Below are 19,853 nucleotides of genomic sequence, written 5' to 3' on the forward strand. Positions count from 1 at the left end.
GATGATCAGTGAGATACACCTGCTGGAGCGCGTGCTACGGGTGGGTGTTGACATCGTGACTAGTGAACTGAGATAAGGCGGAGCTTTACCTAGCATGGACTTGTAGATGACCTGGAGCCAGTGGGTCTGGCGACGAATATGTAGCGAGGGCCAGCCGACTAGAGCATACAGGTCGCAGTGGTGAGTGGTATAAGGTGCTTTAGTAACAGAACGGATGGCACTGTGATAAATGGCACTGTGAAACCAGATTGCACAGCGGAGAAGGTACGGTGGGATTCGAGATGGTCAGTGATCTGGGCAGGATGGATATAGGTCTGTAACAGTTTGGGTCCAGGGTGTCTCCCCCTTTGAAGAGGGGGATGACCGCGGCAGCTTTCCAATCCTTGGGGATCTCAGACGATACAAAAGAGAGGTTGAACAGGCTGGTAATAGGGGTTGCGACAATGGCGGCGGATAGTTTCAGAAATAGAGGGTCCAGATTGTCAAGTATGAAATAGAGTAGAAGGCTGGAGATGACAGAGAAGATCTACTGGGTCAAATAGTACCTACACACTGGGCACAGACTTCAATTCAACATTTAATCCATGTTGGTTCAACGTCATGTCATTGAAATGACGTGGAAACATCGTTGATTTAACCAGTGTGTGCCCAGTGGGTAGTCTGGTGTATTCTGTACACACACTCAACACTCCCAAAGTCCATTAGCTGGCAGGCTGTTGAGACAGGTTGACTGTGTGCTGTTCATACTTCAGAGAGCAGACCTAAAGGAAGGGGCTGGCAGAGACCCAACCAAACACCAACAGCAACACACACACCGACAGAGTACACACACCACAGACCCAACACTTCAGACCATACACACACTCAACAGGCAACGCCCCACTCAATAAATACTATGACACACAAACACACACACATAAACACAAGCACCTCGCCAGTGAAAGGGCAGTTCAGATCTGTGAGCAATACAAGCTGTGGGTGTTGAGAAGTGTATCAGAGCTCAGTAATGGACACTATTGATTGTGTGTTATTCGCTCTCTGCTTCCTGGGCTGGTGTCTGTGTAAACTGGAGGCTAACATTTGGACTAGGGATCAGGGCTCAGATCTAATCAGTGTTTTCATCTCAGAGCCCAACCTCCATGGAGACCCTGAGGGCCACACACACACACACACACACACACACACACGCACACGCACACACACACACTACTAAGGCCTACCATTTATAGGGTTCTAAGAGGAGAGCAACTGCCCTTTTCTGTTGTCAATCAAAGGACCTGACAAAGAGGAAAACAGCTCTCGGTTTACAGTGGCCACTGCATTATCCGTCTCAAATGCCAATGACTACAGTACATTCAGCATGAATAGGCTGCTTCACAACAAAGTTGTAGTTGCCTGGAAAATCATTCGAAACAGTGGAACTTGGACTTTTAAAAGGTTTCTGTCAGCATTTGAAATTGTTGTTGAAAAAGTTGAGTGTATCACATCACTTGTAGCGTGTGTCTATTAATCTATACGAGACGGAATGTGCTATTTCTCTCTGAGCCTCTGTGGAGAGGGAACAATTAGATGCTACGTATTTCACACTAGTGAAGGGGGTGGGAAGGACCTGATTAAGCTGTGTGTGAATCAACCATTGCATCTCTCTGCAGCACACACTCACACACACATAACACACACGCACACACGCACACACAGGCTGTCTCCTCCCAACACACAGGCTGGCACCCACATAACTAATGGGTGCGTTGCATGGTGATGACAGCGAGCGGCGTGTGTGTGTCTGTCTCAGCATTATGGCTGTTATGATAATAATGAGAACAAATTAGAACCATCCATTTCCTGCCCCGCTGCTGATTGGAGCTGATGGCCAATATAGCAGAGGGTAATCCATCTTCCTGCCCCTCCCCCTAACGACCGCCCCGGAGACCGTTGGGGGCCGCAGCCGGTGGCAATGCAACAGAGGAGGGAGCACACGGGGAAAGAATTGAATGCAGCACCGGGTGACATGGGGGACCGAGTTCAGTGCGCCACACAGGACTTGTGTCCCAATGCTTACATACTTACCCAATATCATGCTTATAGGCAGTTCTTGCAGATCTGGCTAGAAGTTTGCGATTAAGTAATAATTTCATCCATATCTTCAAGAAGTGCCGAGGGTTAGGTCAGGGGCTAAAGGTCAATTTGGAACTGCGTCACTTTCCCATCTTCTCTTCAAGGTCAGAATTCTCTGTCAAATCCATATACATCCAACTGCAATGAATTCCTCTTGGCTCATTGTGAGAAAGTAAGATGTCTGATGGCCAAAGGAGATGGCAGGACGTCCCTGGACAACAGGGAGATGGCAGGAAGGCCCTGAACAACAGGGAGAAGGCAGGAAGGCCCTGGGCAACAGAGAGATGGCAGGAAGGCCCTGGGCAACAGGGAGATGGCAGGAAGTCCCTGGACAACAGGGAGATGGCAGGAAGGCCCTGGAAAACAGGGAGATGGCAGGAAGGCTCTTGAAAACAGGGAGATGGCAGGAAGGCTCTGAACAACAGGGAGATGGCAGGAAGGCCCTAGACAACAGGGAGATGGCAGGAAGGCCCTGGACAACAGGGAGATGGCAGGAAGGCTCTGGACAACAGGGAGATGGCAGGAAGGCCCTGGACATCAGGGAGATGGCGGGAAGGCCCTGGACAACAGGGAGATGGCGGGAAGGCCCTGGACAACAGGGAGATGGCAGGAAGGCCCTGGAAAACAGGGAGATGGCAGGAAGGCTCTGAACAACAGGGAGATGGCAGGAAGGCCCTGGGCAACAGGGAGATGGCAGGAAGGCCCTGGGCAACAGGGAGATGGCAGGAAGGACAACAGGGAGATGGCAGGAAGGCCCTGGACAACAAGGAGATGGCAGGAAGGCCCTGGACAACAGTGAGATGGCAGGAAGGCCCTGGACAACAAGGAGATGGCAGGAAGGCCCTGGACAACAAGGAGATGGCAGGAAGGCCCTGGGCAACAGGGAGATGGCAGGAAGGCCCTGGGCAACAGGGAGATGGCAGGAAGGACAACAGGGAGATGGCAGGAAGGCCCTGGACAACAGGGAGATGGCAGGAAGGACAACAGGGAGATGGCAGGAAGGACAACAGGGAGATGGCAAGAAGTCCCTGGACAACAGTATTTACTCTTTACAGTGAAGTCAGGTGTGGGTCGTTTTATATGAATTCAATCACCGTTTGACAGCACCCATTTTGATTTGAACAAAGCCTTCCATACATGTTTGCCCATGATAGAAGTGGTCAGGAAAAGTGTGTAGTGCAATGACAAAAACAAAAATGTGCAACCATTTGTGTCCCCAAAACCAGCATTAAGAAACACTGAGTAAGATAACTTTGGTAATTATGTTACAATTACTGGGATAATCCTTACAACATGGTAGGAAATGTTTAAACATAAATTCGACAACATGTAGAAAATCAAATGAATGCATTGGTGGGAGAATAAGGGGGAACATGAATTAATGGAATCACACTGAGGCAGGCAAAGCTGCAACGTCCGTCAGTCATCACACATAGGAGGGCAGCCAAGGCATGTGAATAAGTGTGTCACTGAGGTCAATGACATGGCCACTAGGGGGCCTCCCTGCTCCAACAACACTGTTGAAGGACTGTATAGCTGGCTGTTTTTTTATGTTCCTAATCAGATTCAACCACAGTTAACTACCTGTATGTGTGTGTGTGTGTGTGTGTGTGTGTGTGTGTGTGTGTGTGTGTGTGTGTGTGTGTGTGTGTGTGTGTGTGTGTGTGTGTGTGTGTGTGTGTGTGTGTGTGTGTGTGTGTGTGTGTGTGTGTGTGTGTGTGTGGCCATTAATCTAAGTGATATAGCATGATCAGGTATACGGTGTGAAAGTACAACCCGCTAAGAAACCTGGCGCATAGAGAGTGGCCAGAAGAGATAGGTTGGGATAGACTGAGGGAAACTGAGGGTTGGGATAGACTGAGGGAAACTGAGGGTTGGGATAGACTGAGGGAAACTGAGGGTTGGGATAGACTGAGGGAAACTGAGGGTTGGGATAGTCTGAGGGAAACTGAGGGTTGGGATAGACTGAGGGAAACTGGGGGTTGGGATAGACTGAGGGAAACTGAGGGTTGGGATAGACTGAGGGAAACTGAGGGTTGGGATAGACTGAGGGAAACTGAGGGTTGGGATAGACTGAGGGAAACTGAGGGTTGGGATAGACTGAGGGAAACTGAGGGTTGTTATAGACTGAGGGAAACTGAGGGTTGGGATAGACTGAGGGAAACTGAGGGTTGGGATGTGGAACTGGAAACAAGTGGGAATGACGAACAAAGATAAAAGTGAAAAATAAAGTCAAAATAAACACACATTTTGAATGACAAAGTGGGGCAACGCTGTCACATCCAGTGCCTGTTTGCCTGAGGATGATGCCGCCCAGGTGCTTGTACGCACGTACACACACACACACACACACACACACTCGCACTCAAACACACACGTGCACACACACACACGTACACACATACATACAGTATATGTAAATTGTGCCAGACATGCACACAAACACATACAGTTGGCCTTGCTGTTTAGATTTTTGTTGTCTTTGATGTCTTTTGCTTGCATTGTTGTTTTCTGTTGTTTTTCTCTTTTGTTCATTTTGTTGGTTGCTGGCATATTGGGGACAGTGGCTTGGGGGGGGGGGGGGGGGGGGGGGGGGGGGTCTTGGATGGTTGGTGGCCTGTCGGTTGGGAGCTTGGGTTTGACGTGGTGGGAGATCTGACGACGTACAGTTGTACGGGACACTTGACCCAGGTTGCTTCTGTGTGTCTCTCTGGATGGGAGTCTGCTAGATCACTGAATGTAATGTAAATGTTGAGCGGCTTCACTGCAAGTAGATTGTATGTTTTAATAGTCAATAAAAAAATTATTAAACTTTGCCCCTTCTTCAATAAACACAGTCGTTAATATGGAGTCTAGAGACACAGGGCGGTGAAAACAGGGCTGGAGTGTTAACAGACATATTCAAACTCTCTTGAGAGGCTAGTTAAGGATCATATCTCCTCTACCTTGACACCCTAGACCCACTTCAATTTGCTTACCGCCCCAATAGAGCCACAGACGATCGCCATCGCACTGCACACTGCCCTATCCCATCTGGACAAGAGTAATACCTATGTAAGAATGCTGTTCATTGAATACAGCTCAGTGTTCAACACCATAGTGCCCTCCAAGCTCATCACTAAGCTAAGGACCCTGGGACTAAACACCTCCATCTGCAAGCTGGATCCTGGACTTCCTGACGGGTCGCCCCCAGGTGGTGAGGGTAGGCAACAACACATCCGCCACGTTGACCCTCAACATAGGGGCCCCTCAGGGGTGCATGCTTAGTCCCCTCTTGTACTCTCTCTTCACTCATGACTACGTGGCCGCTCACAACTCCAACACCATCCTTAAGTTTGCCGACAACACATCAGTGGTAGGTCTGATCATCGACGAAAATGAGAGACAGAGACCTGAGGTCAGAGACCTGGCAGTGTGGACAACAACCTCTCCCTCAACGTGGTCAAGACAAAGGAGCTGATTGTGTACTACAGAAAACAAGTCGCAATTTAACGGCTCAGACACGAGATATATGTGGCAGGGTCTACAGACAATCACGGACTACAAAGGGAAAACCAGCCATGTCGCGGACACCGACGTCTTGCTTCCAGACAAGCTAAACACTTGGGCAACACAGACTTTCAACTCCCTCCAAAGATTTACTATGGGGTTGAGATCTGGAGACTGGCTAGGCCACTCCAGGACCTTGAAATGCTTCTTACGAAGCCACTCCTTCGTTACCCAGGCGTTGTGTTTGGGATCATTGTCATGCTGAAAGACCCAGCCACGTTTCATCTTCAATGCCCTTGCTGATGGAAGGAGGTTTTCACTCAAAATCTCACGATACATGGACCCATTCATTCTTTCCTTTACACGGATCAGTCATCCTGGTCCCTTTGCAGATAAACAGCCCCAAAGCATGATGTTTCCACCCCCATGCTTCACAGTAGGTATGGTGTTCTTTGGCTGCAACTCAGCATTCTTTGTACTCCAAACACGACAAGTTGAGTTTTTACCAAAAAGTTATATTTTGGTTTCATCTGACCATATGACATTCTCCCAATCTTCTTCTGGATCATCCAAATGCTCCCTAGCAAACTTCAGACGGGCCTGGACATGTACTGGCTTAAGCAGGGGGACACGTCTGGCACTGCAGGATTTGAGTCCCTGGCGGCGTAGTTTGTTACTGATGGTAGGCTTTGTTACTTTGGTCCCAGCTCGCTGCAGGTCATTCACTAGGTCCCCCCGTGTGGTTCTGGGATTTTTGCTCAGCGTTCTTGTGATCATTTTGACCCCACGGGGTGAGATCTTGCGTGGAGCCCCAGATCGAGGGAGATTATCAGTGGTCTTGTATGTCTTTCATTTCCTAATGATTGCTCCCACAGTTGATTTCTTCAAACCAAGCTGCTTACCTATTGCAGAGTCAGTCTTCCCAGCCTGGTGCAGGTCTACAATTTTGTTTCTGGTGCCCTTTGACAGCTCTTTGGTCTTGGCCATAGTGGAGTTTGGAGTGTGACTGTTTGAGGTTGTGGACAGGTGTCTTTTATACTGATAACAAGTTCAAACAGGTGCCATTAATACAGGTAACGAGTGGAGGACAGACGAGCCTCTTAAAGAAGAAGTTACAAGTCTGTGAGAGCCAGAAATCTTGCTTGTTTGTAGGTGACCAAATACTGATTTTCCACCATAATTTGCAAATAAATTCATAAAAAATCATACAATGGGAATTTCTGTATTTTTTTCTCATTTTGTCTGTCATAGTTGAAGTGTACCTATGATGAAAATTACAGGCCTCTCTCATCTTTTTAAGTGGGGGAACTTGCACAATTGGTGGCTGACTAAATACTTTTTTGCCCCACTGTACATACAGTGCATTTGGAAAGTATTCAGACCCCTTGACTTTTTCCACAATGTGTTATGTTACAACCATATTCTAAAATCCTTAAAAAATATATAGATTTTTTTTTATCAATCTACACACAATACCCTATAATGACAAATCAAAAGCAGATTTTTTTTTATTTTAGAAAATGTATTAAAAATTGAAATTGAAATAAAACATAAGTATTCAGACCCTTTATTCAGTACTTTGTTGAAGCACTTTTGGCAGCGATTACAGCCTCAAGTCTTCTTGGGTATGACTCTAAAAGCTTGGCACACCTGTATTTGGGGAGTTTCTATCATTCCTCTCTGCATATCCTCTCAAGCTCTGCCAGGTTGGACGAGGAGTGTTGCTATTTTCAGGTCTTTCCAGAGATGTTCAATCAGGTTCAAGTCTGGCTGTGCCACTCTAGGACATTCAGAGACTTGTCCCAAAGTCACTCCTGCATTGTCTTGGCTGTGTGCTTAGGGTCGTTGTCCTGTTGGAAGGTGAACCTTCACCCCAGTCTGAGGTCCTGAGCGCTCTGGAGCAGGTTTTCATCAAGGATCTCTCTGTACTTTGCTCCGTTCATCTTTCCCTCAATCCTGACTAGTCTCCCAGTCCCTGCCGCTGAAAAATCATCACCACAGCATGATGCTGCCACCACCAAGCCACCAAGCTGGTTTCCTCCAGACGTGACGCTTGCACTCAAGCCAAAGTGTTCAATCTTGGTTTCATCATGGTTTCTCATGGTCTGAGAGTCTTTAGTTGCCTTTTGGCAAACTCCAAGCGGGCTGTCATATGCTTTTTACTGAGGAGTGGCTTCCGTCTGGCCACTCTACCATAAAGGCCTAATTGGTGGAGTGCTGCAGAGATGGCTGTCCTTCTGGAAGGTTCTCTTATCTCCACAGAGCAACTCTAGAGCTCTGTCAGAGTTGCCATCGGGTTCTTGGTCACCTCCCTGACCAAGGCCCTTCTCCCCCAAATGCTCAGTTTGGCCGGGCGGCCAGCTCTAGGAAGAGTAAATGGCAGCTCTACGGACAAGTCCTTCAACCTCATGGCTTAGTTTTTGCTCTGACATGCACTGTCAACTCTGGGACCTTATATAGACAGATGTGTGCCATTCCAAATCATGTCCAATCAATTGAATTTACCACAGGTGGACTCCAATCAAGTTATCAAAACATCTGAAGGATGATCAATGGAAACAGGATGCACCTGAACTCAATTTCGAGTCTCAAGGCAAAGGGTCTGAATACTTATGTAAATTTGTTTTTTCTTGTAATACATTTGCAAATATTTCTAAAAACCTGTTTTCACTTTGTCATTATGAGGTATTGTGTGTAGATTGCTGAGGAAAATGTTTAATTGAATCCATTTTAGAATAGGGCTGTAACGTAACAAAATGTGGAAAAAGTCAAGAGGTCTGAATACTTTCCAAAGGCACTCAATCACCTCAACTACCTCAACTACCTTGTACCCCTGCACACCCCTGCACATTGACTCGGTACCAGTACTCTTTGTATATGGTCTCGTTATTGTTATTTTATTGTGTTTTTAAAAAGTATGTTTAGCTTTTTAACTCTGCATTGTTGGGAAAGAGCTCGTAGTAAGCATTTCACAGTAAAGTCTACACCTGTTGTATTCGGCATATGTGACAAATAACATTTTATTTGATAGTGATTAAGTTGTAAAAAAAGAAAATGGCTCCGAAGCACACACAACGCCACTTGCCTGTGACTTGAAAAGCACGTGTCCTGCCTGCTCAAATGTGCCCGCTAGCTACTACTAGCTAGCTTAATTGACAAACACAGAGATAATACTTTGCTAGCTAGCTAGTAATGATTTTGGGCACCACTTTTAGCGGCTTGTGCTTTACTCATAATAGTTTGACAGCTTGCTGGTGGTGAAGATGTAGACATGTTCTCAGAAATCAGTCCTGACCGCAGCCAGCAGCTGACTCCATACTGTCTGCAGTTCACTGACTTTTTCATGCACATTTTTTAAACTTGAGAAATACTGTACAAAACACGTTAGCTAGATGTACGATTGCGCAACTAAAACCTTCTTGGCAAAACAATTTTTGTTGGTTAATTCTGACTATTTTGAGGAAGTGGCAGTGGCAATGTTGTTGCTACCGTGACTCAAGAGGGAAAAACAACAGTAACTGCCAGCTTACAATATGCAAACATAACACACCCACATCGAACCACAGCTCAAATCAAATTTTTCTTAATGAGCAGCAAAAAAACACGTGCGGAATCGATGCATTCAGCCCCCTTTTAACTCTCATATATCCATAATCTCGGACAGAGAGAACTAAAATCTTGCATAATTGTATCAGATGCTGGATTAAGTTCTGGGGGAGATGTCTTAGAAAATATACTAATGAAGTTTCCACGAAACTCTCATCCAGTTTCGGGCAAGTCTTCGGGTCAAATGTCCCATAGGCATTTGCGAACACCTGTAAAATTGTGATTTGCCCAAATAATCACTGACAAAAAAAATCTATGTACTGGAAAATAAAGTTCCTCGTTAGTCGTCGTATCCCCAACAAGATATCACAGGTTGACAAGGTTTGACTTCAGTATTCAACGTTTTTCTAGGGGGGTGGGGTGGGGGGGTAAATGTCAAATTTGACGGTTAGGTTTAGGCATTCTTTCCGAATGGTTAAGGTAAGGGTTAAGGTTTGGGACAGGGTTACAACAGAAACAACAACCCTAGCAAGCTGCAAGCCTACTTGATGGTAATAGCGCTAACCATTGCCTCTAGTGGACGGTTTTGAAGGCATTTCCCGACGTCCTGGCGATCTGGATGTAAGTCGAATATCGCGAGTGACTCAGTGTGTCAACCAATGGCGTTTATGTTAAATGCATCTGTCCACAATATATTATTTTATTCATAATGTGTGGGAAATAGCAACACGGCTGTGGTTCACTCCAAAAATGTGTTCCTCTACCTTCTATGCTTGCCCATTCATCTTCAGCAAGAATAGGATTGTATAGGTAAAACCAATATGGTGCAAACTAGGTGAAGTTATTGCTTACACCTATTCAGGTATCTCGGATGGAGTGAAGAGTGTGCCCTGTGCATGGAATGAAATGCAGCTCAGATCTTATTGGTTTTAAATTAATAGGAATGTAATAAACCTTTATTCGGTGAGCACATGAGCACAGTCCTCTAATGAGCTTAAGAGTCACACTGCCCACAATCTAATTGTAGCATGCTGCAACTCACAGCCAGAAGAGAACTCATAGGAGGGATGGGAGAGTGTTGATGAGAGGGCCTCCGTTAACTGAGGGACTGAAATGGCAAGCAGGGACATTGACCTCCCTCCATCTCCATGGTAACTTGGCACCATCACACACACATACTGTATAAAGACACACACACACACACACATACATACATAAAGACACACATGCACAGATTGGGGAACAGGTCGAAACGAGGAGACAGTGAGTGACGGATTGATTCGAGACTAGAGGGGATGACTGAAGGCCCTGATCAATTTGTCTTTTTCCCCCCATTATTTTATCAGATACCAGGGCATCCTCAAATACCTCATATCTGATGCAACCGAATATGTCCTTCTCCTCAGCAGAACTAACTAAACAAAGCTGTAACGGCTGTTGGAAGGAGAGGACCAAGGTGCAGGGTGGTACGTGTTCATGATCTTTATTCAACTGAACACTGAAATAACCAAAATAACAAAGCCGAACAAACGAAACAGTTCTGTCTGGTGCAGACACACACAAAACAGAAAACAACTACCCACAAGACACAGGTGGGAAAAGGTTCCCCATCAGAGACAACGATAGACAGCTGCCTCTGATTGAGAACCACACCCGGCCAAACACACAGAAATAGAAAACATAGAACACAAAAACATAGAATGCTCACCCCAACTCATGCCCTGACCAAACCAAAATAGAGACATAAAAAGGATCTCTAAGGTCAGGGCGTGACAAAATCTCCTCTAACTCAACATCTCATTCTTCCATCACTATTCGGCTTGCGTTCAACATGTCTTAACTTTGAACATAGAGTTCCGGTTCAAGCACATCACAGTCAAGAATAAAAAATGAACTGTCCAGTCGTGATCCAAGGTAGCAAGATAACAGGACACAAACAGATACAACTCCCACAACACAAAAGAGCAGTCAACAGAACGGCAGGGAAAGTCCTGAATGACCCATTCCAACGTGCCCAACTCATTTAAGCTCCTGCACTGAGTTTACAGGTTCAAGTGCTACTTTAAAAGTTTGTTTGTGCCCAGTGCTATTGCACAGCTGAACGGCAAACAGAAGGAGACTACTGAAATGTGGTACTGAAAAGGACAATCATTTTAGCCAAAACCTTTTTTCACAGACACTTACTTGATGATGTTAACGTTGATTATGATAGTATTGATGTTTATTTATTTATTATGCTATAATTTAGGCCTACTGATTGGTATGCAATGAACATTGTCACTGTCAACTGTCATATTTCATTTTCCCCACACATAGCTGAGACGATAAACCGCAAATTATCGACAACTACCATAACGATCACTTATAGCAGGCATTTTGCTGATATCGTTCATGATAAGTAGCTTATACTAGAGAAATACGTTTGAAATGAAATACATTCGCTAATGTGGGTGATTGATAATGGGACAATTGAGATATCTACTGCAGCCCTCATCCTCCACATACAACACCTGTTCTGCCAGTCACATTCTGTTAAAGGTCCCCAAAGCACACACACCCCTGGGTCGCTTGTCTTTTCAGTTCGCTGCAGCAAGCGACTGGAACGAGCTGCAACAAACTCAAACTGGACAGTTGTATCTCAATCTCTTCATTCAAAGACTCAATCATGGACACACTTACTGACAGTTGTGGCTGCTTTGCGTAATGTATTGTTGTCTCTACCTTCTTGCCCTTTGTGCTGTTGTCTGTGCCCAACAATGTTTGTACCCTGTCTGTTTTCTGCTGCTATTATGTTGTGCTGTTGCCATGTTGTGTTGCTACAATGTTGTTGTCATGTTGTGTTGCCACCATGCTGTGTTTTCATGTGTTGCTGCAATGCTATGTTTTCGTCTTAGGTCTCTCTTTATGTAGTGTTGTGTTGTCTCTCTTGTCATGTTGTGTGTTTTGTCCTATATTTTTATTTAATTTAAAAAAAATTATAATAATCTCAGCCCCCATCCCCGCAGGAGGTCTTTTGCCTTTTGGTAGGCCGTCAGTGTCAGTTGTAACAATGAGACAAGATAGTAGCTTCTAACAATTGGATACCATGAAATTGGGGAGAAAAAGGGGTCAAATATTTCAACAAAAATTTAAAAAAATAAAGGATAAATAAAATGAAAATAAAATATAAAAAATGTATGGCTTCAGAAACTATGTGGACAGATCATAACTTCAACATCCATCCTGCTCTCACTCATGGTCCACCATATAATACACTAACATGGACACTGGAATGTGGCCAGTGCGTTCTGGGTAAATGTAATCAGACTGAGAGTTGATAGAACCTGATCTAATATTTAATGTTTATTTTGAGTGATAAGGAGTTGATATTTTTTTTACCACAGACAGACTGGCACTCAGTCAGTATAAAATATGTCTTGTTTTCAGAAGCCTACTCATCGTTGCACATTTAGAAAGATTTGATCTGAAATATGTGTCTCTTTTTGCACAGATTTGCCTCCAAACTCACACAATATCTCCTGTCTAATATTGCTCCAGGACATTGGTGAAACAATGGTAAGATGTCATCTCATACTTTTCAAAAAGTCTACTTCTCAAATGATACATTTAAAAAAAAATTGTATCACTTTGGCACAAATTTCAGATATAAGTTGTACATTTTTAAAACTCTTAGTACAAAACAAAAAACTGAGAACACTTGTAATGCTCCATGTCTTATGTTTAGAACCTTTAATTGTGTACTAATTGATGATGTATTAACCTTTGATTGTGTATTAATGCAAATAATGTGCAAAGCTGTCATCAAGGCAAAGGGTGGCTACTTTGAAGAATCTCAAATCTAAAATATATTTTGATTTGTTTAACACTTTTTTTGGTTACTACGTGATTCCATATGTGTTATTTCATAGTTTTGATGTCTTCACTGTTATTCTACAATGTAGAAAATAGTAAAAAATAAAGAAAAACCCTTGAATGAGTAGGTGTGTCCAAACTTTTGACTGGTACTGTCTGTAAAACACAGGAAAATCACATTTTTGACTGCACTGGACATTAAGAGGTGTGAAAATATAGCCCAAAACATAACCTTACTTGTGAAAATATAGCCCAAAACATAACCTTACTTGTGAAAATATAGCCCAAAACATAACCTTACTTGTGAAAATTGCACCAAAGGGATTGAAAAAAACTGTCATAGACACCGACCATACCGATCAGCATTTTGCTGATATTGTTCATGATAAGTGACCTATACTAGAGAAATGTCAAGTTTGAAATGACCAACCATCAAACTAGTAGTAGTTGAGGAAAACCGGGATGAAAGTAACACTTTTTGTTTTTCTTCCATAATTACAATAGAGCTCAAGAGACCATATTTTATGACAAATAATTTACACAGAGCCTTCAGAAAGTATTCACGCTCATTAAACTTCCACATTTTGTTGTGTTACAGCCTGAATTTAAAATGGATTAAACTTTGATTTTTTTTTTTTGTCACTGTCCTACACACAATACCTCATAATGTCAAAGTCAAATTGTTTGTTTTTTTCGAATTGTTTACAATTTAATTACAATTGTTTTGAGTCAATAAGTATTCAACCCCTTTGTTATGGGAAGCTTAAATGAGTAAAAATGTGCTTAACAAGTCACATAATAAGTTGCATTGCAATATTAGTTTTTAACATGATTTTTGTATGACTACCTCATTTCTGTACCCCACAGATACAGTTGAGCAGTGAATTTCGAACACAGACTGAACCACAAATACCAGGGAGGTTGTCCGATGCCTCGCAAAGAAGGGCACCTATTTTTAGATGGATAAAAATACAAAAAACAGACATTGAATATCCCTTTGAGCATGGTGGCATTATTAAGCACACTTTGCATGGTGTATAAATACACTCAGTCACTACAAAGATACAGGCTTCCTTCTAACTCAGTTGTCGGAGAGGAAGGAAACCGCTCAGGGATTTCACCATAAGGCCAATGGTGACTTTAAAACAATTACATAGTTGAATGGCTGTGATAAGAGAAAACTGAGGATGTGTCAACAACATTGTAGTTACTGCACAATACTAATCTAATTGACACAGTGAAGAGAATGAAGCCTGTACAGAATACAAATATTCCAAAACATCCTCTTTGCAACAAGGCACTAAAGTAATATTGCAAAAAAAGTGGCTTTAACTTAAACTTTTTGTCCTGAATACAAAGTGTTATGTTTGGGGCAAATCCAATACCACACACTACTGTGTACCACTGTCCAAATTTTCAAGCATAGTGGTGGCTGTATCATGTTATGGGTATGCTTGTAATCGTTAATGACTGGGGTTTTTCAGTTTTTCAGGATAAAAAAGAAACTGAATGGAGCTAAGCACAGAAAAAATCCTAGAGGAAAACCTGGTTCAGTCTGCTTTCCTCCAGACACTGTGTCACGATTGTCGTCTTCATGGAAATGACCGAACCAAGGTGCAGCGTGGTGAGCGTACATTTTATTTTTATTTGATAAATGTCGCCAACACAACAAGAAACAACAAAAACTAACGTGAAGCTTACTAGGGCTATACAGGCCACTAACAAAGACAACTACCCCCCCCCCCCCCCCCCCAAAAGGTGTCCGCACCCCCCAAAGGTGCGGGCTCCGGCCGCAAACCTGACACTACAGGGGAGGGTCCGGGTGGGCATCTACCTCGTGGCGGCTCCGGTGTGGGATGCCCACCCCACTCCACCTCTGGCTCCCCCCACTTTGGTAGCGCATTTGGTGCGGGGACCCTCGTCCCCGACCCCGGACTGGGGACCCTCGCCGCAGGCCCCGGACTGGGGACCCTCGTTGCACACCCCGGACTGGGGACCCTCGTTGCAGGCCCCGGACCGTCGCTGGAGGCTCCGGACTGGGGACCGTCGCTGGAGGCTCCGGACTGGAGACCGTCGCTGGAGGCTCCGGACTGCGGATCGACACTGGAGGCTTTGTGCCATGGCTCCTCATTGCAGGCTCCGGGCCATGGATCATCACTGGAGGCTTCGTGCCATGGATCATCACTGGAGGCTTTGTGCCATGGATCATCACTGGAGGCTTTGTGCCATGGATCATCACTGGAGGCTTTGTGCCATGGATCATCACTGGAGGCTTCGTGCCATGGATCATCACTGGAGGCTTCGGGCCATGAATCATCACTGGAGGCTTCGAATGTGGAGGCGGAACCGGTCTCACCGGACTGAGGAGACGTATGGGAAGCCTGGTGCGTGGAGCTGCCACAGGGCTTACCAGGCTGGGGAGACATACTGGAGGCCTGGTACGTGGAACAGGTCTCACCGGACTGGGGAGATGCACTGGAAGCCTGGTGCGTGGAGCAGACACCGGATACACTGGGCCATGGAGGCGCACTGGAAGTCTCAAGCTTAGAGCCGGCACAACCCGTCCTGGCTGGATGGTTACTTTCGCCCGGCAAATGCGGGGCGCTGGCACAGGACGCACTGGGCTGTGCAGACGCACCGGAGACACAGTGCGCAGAGCCGGCGCAGGATATCCTGGGCCGAAGAGACTCACTGGAGTCCAGGCGCACTTAGCCCGGCACCATCCGTCCTGGTTGGATGCCCACTCTAGCCCGTCCAATGCGGGGAGCTGGAATGTAGCGCACCGGACTGTGCACGCGCACTGGAGACACCGTGTGCTTTACCGCATAACACGTGCCTGACCAGTAACAAGCTCCTTGCCGTGAGCACGGGGAGTTAGCTCCACCAACCTCCCCGTGTGCCCCACCCAAACATTTTTGGAGTGGCTTCCCGGTCTTCCTTGCCAGCCTTGACCCTATGTAACGCTGGTCCCCTTGACTAGCTGCTTCTGCCCTCCTCGCTGCTTGCACCTGCTCCCACGGCAGGCAATCCTTTCCAGCCCGGATCTCCTCCCACGTCCAAGATCCTTTTCCTTCCAGAATGTCTTCCCATGTCCACTCTGTCTGCTCCTCCCGGTCACGCCGCTTGGTCCATTTGTGGTGGGTAGTTCCGTCACGATTGCCGTCTTCGTGGAAATGACTGGACCAAGGTGCAGCGTGGTGAGCGTATATATTTTTATTTTATTTGATAAATGTCGCCAACACAACAAGAAACAACAAAAACGAACGTGAAGCTTACTAGGGCTATACAGGCCACTAACAAAGGCAACTACCCACCAAATACAAAACGAAAAAAGGCTGCCTAAGTATGATTCCCAATCATAGACAACGATAGACAGCTGTCCCTGATTGAGAACCCTACCCGGCCAAAACATAGAAACACAGAACATAGAGTTTCCCATCCGAGTCACACCCTGACCAACCAAACACAGAGAAAAAAAAAGATCTCTATGGTCAGGGCGTGACACACTGGGAGATGAATTCACCTTTCAGCAGAACAATAACCTAAAACACAAGGCCACATCTACACTGGAGTTACTTACCAATTAGACAGTGAATGTTCCTGAGTGGCTGAGTTACAGTTTTGACATAGTCCTTTCCTGAAGTCAATGACCAAAAGCGCCTTCTCTGGCCTCATGGGTGGAATGTTGTTGTTTTTTCTTCATAATTTCATAATTAATGGAGATTATTACAAAAACACGACGAAAATCTGGTGTTTTCTATGTCAAACTGTTTTGTTATATTTCAGTCTTCTTTGATATATATAAAGTGTAATATTCGGATGCAAACTCAAAATGGAATAAATGTCAACTATATATCTGACGTGGTACAGGTGTCTTTTTTTTAAGTGCTTAACCATGTGTGTGAGGTATATGCTTTTGTTTCAAAGTATATTTTGTCTAAGACTACGAATAATCACTCTGGGTGTCCCTGATATAGCCCACTGCAGTAAGAGATTACATCTACTGTGGCAAGATTTGACAATGGTTGTCTAGCAATGATTAACAACCAATTTGACAGAGCTTGAAGAATGTTATAAAGAATAATGGGCAAATATTGTACAATCCAGGTGTGCAAAGGTTTTAAGAGATGCTGTCAAAGGTGATTCTAACATGTATTGTTAGAATCACACAGGGGTGTAAATACTTACAGTTGAAGTTGGAAGTTTACATACACCTTTGCCAAATACATTTAATTAAACTCAGTTTTCACAATTCCTGACATTTAATCCTACTAAAACGTCCCTGTCTTTGGTCAGTTAGGATCACCACTTTATTTTAAGAATGTGAAATGTCAGAATAATAGTAGAGAGAATGATTTCTTTCAGCTTTTATTTCCTTCATCACATTCCCAGTGGGTCAGAAGTTTACATACACTCAATTAGTATTTGGTAGCATTGCCTTTAAATTGTTTAACTTGTGTCAAACAATTTGGGTAGCATTCCACAAGCTTCCCACAATAAGTTGGGTGAATTTTGGCCCATTCCTCCTGACAGAGCTGGTGTAACTGAGTCAGGTTTGTAGGCATCCTTGCTCGCACACGCTTTTTCAGTTCTGCCTAGAAATGTCTATGGGATTGAGGTCAGGGCTTTGTGATGGCCACTCCAATACCTTGACTTTGTTGTCCTTAAGCCATTTTTCCACAACTTTGGAAGTCTGCTTGGGGTCATTGTCCATTTGGAAGACCCATTTGAGACCAAGCTTTAACTTCCTGACTGATGTCTTGAGATGTTGCTTCAATATATCCACATAATTTTCCATCCTCATGATGCCATCTATTTTGTGAAGTGCACCAGTCCCTCCTGCAGCAAAGCACCCCCACAACATGATGCTGCCACCCCGTGCTTCACTGTTGTGATGGTGTTATTCGGCTTGCAAGCCTCCCCCTTTTTCCTCCAAACATAACGATGGTCATAATGGCCAAACAGTTCTATTTTTGTTTCACCAGACCAGAGGACATTTCTCCAAAAGGTATGATCTTTGTCCCCATGTGCAGTTGCAAACCATAGTCTGGCTTTTCTATGGCAGTTTTGGAGCAGTGGCTTCTTCCTTGCTAAGCGGCCTTTCAGGTTGTGTCGATATATGACTTGTTTTACTGTGGATATAGATACTTGTGTACCTGTTTCCTCCAGCATCTTCACAAGGTCCTTTGCTGTTGTTCTGGGAATGATTTGCACTTTTCGCACCAAAGTACGTTAATCTCAAGGAGACAAAACGCACCTCCTTCCTGAGCGGAATGACGGCTGAGTGGTCCCATGGTGTTTATACTTGCATTCGATTGTTTGTACAGATGAATGTGGTACTTTCAGGCGTTTGGAAATTGCTCCCAAGGATGAACCAGACTTGTGGAGGTCTACAATTTTTTTCTGCGGTCTTGGCTGATTTCTTTTGATTTTCCCATGATGTCAAGCAAAGAAACTCTGAGTTTGAAGGTAGGCCTTGAAATACATCCACAGGTACACCTCCAATTGACTAAAATGATGTCAATTAGCCTAACAGAAGCTTCTAAAGTCATGACATCATTTTCTGGAATTTTCCAAGCTGTTTAAATGCACAGTCAACTTAGTATATGCAAACTTCTGACCCACTGGAATTGTGATACAGTGAATTTTAAGTGAAATAATCTGTCTGTAAACAATTGTTGGAAAAATGACTTCTGTCATGAACAAAGTAGATGTCCTAACCGACTTGCCAAAACTATAGTTTGTTAACAAGACATTTGTGGAGTGGTTGAAAAACTAGTTTCAATGACTCCAACCTAAGTATATGTAAACTTCCGACTTCAACTGTATGTAAATGAGATATTCCTGTATTTCATTTTCAATAAATTGTCAAACATTTCATTTCACATGTTTTCACTTTGTCATTATGGGCTTTTGTGTGTAGATGGGTGAGAAAATACATTGATTTAATCCATTTAGAATCAGGCAGTAACACATTTGTTTAATAAGTCACGGCGTAGGAATAGTTTCTGAACTTCCACAACATTTATTTTGTACCTGCCAGTGAGGCGCCAGAAACACAGCCTGGTATTTATCCCTGTGTTTCCTGTCTCTCTGTGCCAGTTCGTCTTGTATGTTTTCAAGTCAACCAGTGTGTTTTCCCTTGCTCCTGCTTTCTATTGCTCTTTGCTAGTCCTCCCGGTTTTGTTTTCTGGACTCCATTCTGCCTGCCCTGACCTCGAGCTTGACTGCCACTCTGTACCTCCTGGACTCTGAACTAGTTTTAACCTTTTGCCTGTCCACGACCATTCTCTTGCCTATCCCTTTTGGATTGTTAAGAAATATCAAAGATTCTAACCATCTGCCTCCTTTGTCTGCATCTGGGTCTTGCCTTGTGCCTTGATACTGTCAGCCATAAATTCATGTTCATGTCGATTTGAATAATTAATGCATTACTGTAGATTCTAAATGTATGTAAATGAACCAACATCGCAATGTTATGCAACCACAGTATTTTGCCTTACAATATTAATCAGGCTAAAATGGATCACATAATAGCATATATTAACCATGATTTTCTCATCTCACTTCAATGGGAATGTAGTAGGAGGTTTTTCACAATTTTCAATGACTATTCATGCGTAGCCCTACCAATCAGGTACGCTCCAGCTTTCCTTATCATGTGCGCTCCTCGTGTCTTGATAGAATAAAGGTTTTTATTCTCTTCATAAAACTCATCAAACTCATCATGCTTATCACATTTCCATGGCTTGACACAAGGTAATTGACCCTCAGAATCATAAAGTGTGAAAAGCTGATCCATTAAGTCAATTTATTAAGGCATAATTCGAATGGTGTCATATACAGTACCA

Source organism: Oncorhynchus mykiss, chromosome 1 (assembly GCF_013265735.2).
Source record: "Oncorhynchus mykiss isolate Arlee chromosome 1, USDA_OmykA_1.1, whole genome shotgun sequence".
Classification (NCBI taxonomy): Eukaryota; Metazoa; Chordata; class Actinopteri; order Salmoniformes; family Salmonidae; genus Oncorhynchus; species Oncorhynchus mykiss.